The 5,222-nt window shown below is 37.8% G+C and overlaps 1 pseudogene; it reads left to right on the top strand.

Moving 5' to 3' along the window:
* Window positions 1-4,086: 4,086 nt before the first annotated feature.
* Window positions 4,087-4,205, top strand: LOC132663979 (5S ribosomal RNA; annotated as a pseudogene).
* The last annotated feature ends 1,017 nt before the right edge of the window (window positions 4,206-5,222 follow it).

The raw sequence follows: 5,222 nt of genomic DNA, 5'->3' as shown, positions 1-5,222 counted from the left end.
TTCCTCAGTAGTGTGATTTTCTCGATAATTCTATTATGTTGTGATTAGAAACTGAAATTATGTCATGTATGTACATATCATAAAAAATGAAATTTATAATGTTGAAGTGGATAAAAGTTATCAGTTTCCCTTCAACTGTCACTTATTAATAAGCACATGCTACATGTCATGCAGTGAAGATTCAAGGACAAAAGTCATGGTCCCTGCTGTGAGAAACCCACAATACAGTAGTGCCGTAGGCAATTACAGAAGAACTACGGTCCGCTCACATCAGCATGTAAGAACATACTGGTCTAGGACACATCAATACAGGTTTATATTGAGTGTATGTGAGGTCTCCCAGCTTAAAGCGTTCATAATAACCCTATGATTAAAAAAGAAAAAGCAGGGCTGCCTGGGTGGCTCAGTCCGTTAAGCATCCAGCTCTTGATTTCAGCTCAGGTCATGATCTCACAGTCTGTGGGATCGAGCCCCGTGACAGGCTCTGTGCTGGCAGCATGGAGGCTGCTTGGGATTATCTCTCCCCACCCCCTCTGTCTCTCCCTGCTCACACACTCTCTCTCTCAAAATAAATAAATAAACTTAAAAACTCCAAAAAGCAGTATTATCTGGTATTTTGTCAATCATAGGATTATACAAACTAGCATTTTTGATGTTCTCTTCCCTTCCAGAAACACAAATATTGGCCATACTTATCTAAAATAATTGTCAGAACAGCCTGGTATCCTATATCCTGCATGAGTCAGAATCTCTGAAGGTAAATTGCACGTGTCCTGAAAATTTAAATACTAATTCTGTTATATGTACACATTCTGCCTCAAATAATGCTAGATACTGTGCTGAGCACTAACACACTATCTCATTTTAGCATCAAATATACAACAAAAAAAGTAGATGTCATTACTAATATTTTTTCAGGTAAGGAAATTTGGTCTAAGAGAAGTAGTAAACTAGGCTTTACATCTAATCTGTCTACCTCAGTCTATACTTTTATCACCTCTTTAATTCGATTTTTGATAAATATTTTAAGGATTGTCTTAAATGTTTAAACGTTCTTTACTTAGATCCTCCCCCCACCTTCTGCCCCCATGCCAAGCAAGGCAAACATTCTCTCTTTTTTAAAGATTTTATTGTTTTATTTTATTTTATTTGCTATTCATCTCTGAATAAATTTCTACTGTGCTCTTCATCCTCATCAAAATGTGCTTAAACTGTGTCCTCCCTTAGAATTTCTGAGGGCAGACATCACGTGTTAATCCTTCATTTATCTCTTAGTTCAGTTCCTGGCACACAGTTAGGGTTCAGAAATACATGTTTATCTGAACTAAAGATGGGGTTTGATACCACAGTGGGAGTTTGAGTGGTCATGGCTCCAGGCTTAGAGCACAATGACATCTTTAAGCTGTGACCAAAAGCCTCAGCAATGCCTGGTGATTTGTGGAGAGGGATGCTGTGGACACACACATTGTCTCCAGGATATTCTAATGACAGTGAGCGTTCGTTTCATGTTAGAAAATGGTGAGCTCGATGCATATAAGTTTTTCTCTAACATTCAGAGTCAGGACCTTCTGAGGAGCAGGGGTCAGGTAAAGTAAGGCAGAAGCTCTTTTGTGCTTGTATAGCCTGGTGATTCCACCACTATTCTGGCTCTTATCTCCATCATAGTTTCAGAAGGAGAGACAGAGACAGACACAGACAGAGAAAGAGACTGAGGTTCACAGCCTCCTGCTATTGCCTAGGTCTAGAGCCTTCAGGGAGTAAGTTCTGCGAATTTCACATTCCTTATAGTGTGTTTTCCTTCCAAGGTTAATAAGAGATTTAAATGACAAAATATTTATGTACATTGTGAGAAAATGTGGCCTTCTGCCCATTATGTAGAAAATGTTGAATAATTGATAGCTGTTGACATTGTGACATTTTTAGACTGACCTCTTTGAAGCCAGGAGTTATGCCATGTCTATCTTTATGGCCCTGATGACAAAGCCAAGTCCAGCTTAGAGGAGTGAATTGAGAAAGAATTAATAAAAGTAATAGCATTTTTCTATTCTTTTGTCTAAAGGCCCTTGACCTTTAGGAAGCTGAGGTCATACATCAGCAGATTTTTACTAGACACACATTTGTATTTTTAATTATTAATCACATATTTTATTTGAATTGACTCTTTTATTTACCACTTTGTCTAAGTGATAGTAAACATAATCATTCTCATTATAAACTAATTTGAAAGGTAATTTTCCAATTAATAAATATATACCAATGCAAATTGTGTTTCTCTGATAAAATAATTATAATAGCTGCCAACAACTCTGGAAAGAAAACAAAGGCATTTATTTGTTAGTGGCAACACCTAATGAAAGATTTGATGGGCTAAACTAGAAAAATTGACAGGCGCAATTCCCCCCACAAGAACAATTTGTTACTGATGATGAAACTGAGAAATAACCAGAATGAAGGTTGTGAGATTCACAGTGAAAGCCCTCAGGGTAAAATTAATTTCTTTATAACACAGTTTAAAGGCACACACAAGGAAATTGCTTGTGCCAGATGGGATAGGAAAGGCATTGTGAATAAAAATGAGCATCTCTCTTCTGCTTACAAATATTTAAATTAAGATGATACCAGCATGTCTAGTTAATGGAATAACAATATTGATGGTTGCACAACTTTCTAAAGATTTTCTTGTTCTTTTTAAATGGACTTGTCCACGCACCGAAATATTTTAGCAATATATTAAACCTGGCTCTTGTTACCAGAGCACATGCTATTCTCTTTGAATGATTGTTGCAGGCAGAACAGGAAGAAACAATGGCTAAGGGGCTGGATTTAGAGTCAGAGAACCCAAGCAGCTCTTGTTCAGGCTCTGACATGGAGTGGAAGGAGGCGAGGCAAGTCACAGTCCTCCAAGGGACAGTTTCTTCCATTAGTAGGAAGGGAAGGTGTTCCCATCCTCATTCATCAACTAACTTCCATGAGGATTAAATGAGACAGATAACAAAGGCAAACATCTCGTGTGAAACCCATAAAGCATTATGTGTGTAGACTCTGATTTTGTGGCTTATTTTTCTGGAAATGGTCTGGAAATGATCTCCAGTGTTCAGATCCTGTATCTGATCTGAACTGTTGGTTGACAGCTGCTAGCTTTCTTCCTGTTATAATCTCATGCATTTTTATACATAACATTTTAAATCTAATCATTGAGGATTTATCTGATGGTGAGCTCTCTCTGCTCTAAAGCACCTCTAATAGTTACTTAGTATTTCTCGTATACCACCATTTATCTTCCTATTCATGTGCCCTCTCCACTTGGCTGTGACATCAACTCTTGAATATTAACACTCCTACTACTAATAGCTTACACTTATTGTTTACTATATGCCAGGCACTGTGCTAAGCATTTTAAGTAGATGATGACATTTAACAAGTAGCAGAAAATGCATCCTATTTTTCAGCGGGGTCACATCATACATCTGCTATTTAATGTGAATTAACATTTCACACTCATCAGTTCCCATTCTCCAAAAAATGAGAGATGAAAGCTATAGAAATATAAATTTATATGAACATTTTCCTTCCATCTCACTCAGTTAGCCTATGCCCCAGAGTGAGAGGGGAGAGGCGAATATGCTCTTTCCCCAGCTGAAGTCACTTTTCATACAGCTTTCACAGTGTGAGCACCTAGCTGTCGATTATAATGACTAGACTGTGAATGTAGTCTATATATGTTAGCGGATACTAACCTAAGGGAATTTCCAATGCCAGAGCAGAAACTGGTTGTATTAGACTTCTTAAGAGAAGACATGTCAGTCTCCAATGTGAAACTTCCCAAGGAATTTTCAAGGCTAATTTGACAGTATGCAGTTTTTGCCATATATGTTGACTTACCAATGAAGTGAGAGGGAAGAGCCTCAGATAGAAGTTAAAGAAAGGGCTTTTAAATTTCAATCAGAAAGGAGGGAAATATGTGAAACGGTTAGTAGTATGGAAGAGTAAGGGAGTATATAAATTAAGGAAATGTTGTAGAGTTGTCCAGCAATGGTAAAAATCGGCTATGCATTTGTGATTTTGACTTCAAAGTGTGACAAATGAGTCTGTGGCCATACCAACTTGAATGTGCCCAATCTTGTCTGATCTTGGAAGCTAAGCAGAATCTAGCCTGGTTAGTACTTGGATGGGAGACTGCCTGGGAATTTCAGGTGCTGAAGGCTTTAAAAAATAGTGTGACAAATGAGCATGATTATGCTTTTTCTCCCAATACAATTAGCAACTAAAGTACAGAGGAAGAAGTAGGTAGAAAATTGTGATTAATAGAAGGTGGAGAGGGGGAAAAGGATATATGGGTATATACAAGAGGGTTATTTTAATGCTAGGCATGGAGTCTGAGCTGGGTAAAAAGAAAGTGAGGACATGGATTGAGAGAGTGAATAATGAAAAAAAATGGTGGGGTCAATGTACTGAAAGTCCCAGTGTAGTCAAATAATCTTGGATTAACCACAAATTTGCTATGCTCATCAGCTCTTTTTTCTTTTTCAATTAATGGTGCCATCTTCTTCCAATCTCGGAAGGAAGAATCCTAGGACCAATACTCTATTTCTACATCTTACTCAACCCCTTCCACCTCATGATACTCACTTAATAACCAAAAATAGTAGCTTCAATATTCTGATGTTTCATATCTGTATTATCTAGAAGACTCATAGCTTCTCTCTGCCTTGTATAATCCATTGCCACCCTATCCCTTTCTACCACCTACATTATTTCCAGGATGACTTGGTAACAGGAAAATTATGCCATGGCTTCCAACAGATTTTGGGGTTAAGAGAACATAAAGGCCTTCATGACCTGGCCTTTGCCCACTGCTTCATCACCACATTCCCTCTCCCAGTTGCATTGCCACACACCCATTCGTTGCTCCAGCCATACCTGCAGTTTCCACAATCAGTCCATAATTTTTTTCTGTTTCTCTCTGGCCTTTTCCATGAAACTGCATCTAACAGCCTCAGTCTTCAACACATGTCTACTAGGATGAATTCCCTGAACAACACTTTTGGAATGTAATTATTTGTTAATCACCTTCCATTTCAAAAGGTGACATATGATTTTCTAGTCTCTTAAAGTAGATTATAAGGATTCTGAGATAGGAATTGCATATTGTATGTAATATTCTATTCCTTATAGCACCTAACGTAGTTTTAAATACAAAGGAAGTACTAAAAAGTGCTTGC

Source organism: Panthera onca, chromosome D4, assembly GCF_046562875.1.
Source record: "Panthera onca isolate mPanOnc1 chromosome D4, mPanOnc1 haplotype 2, whole genome shotgun sequence".
Classification (NCBI taxonomy): Eukaryota; Metazoa; Chordata; class Mammalia; order Carnivora; family Felidae; genus Panthera; species Panthera onca.
Note: the sequence above shows the minus strand (reverse complement) of the source record. Positions and strands in the feature narration are given on the sequence as shown.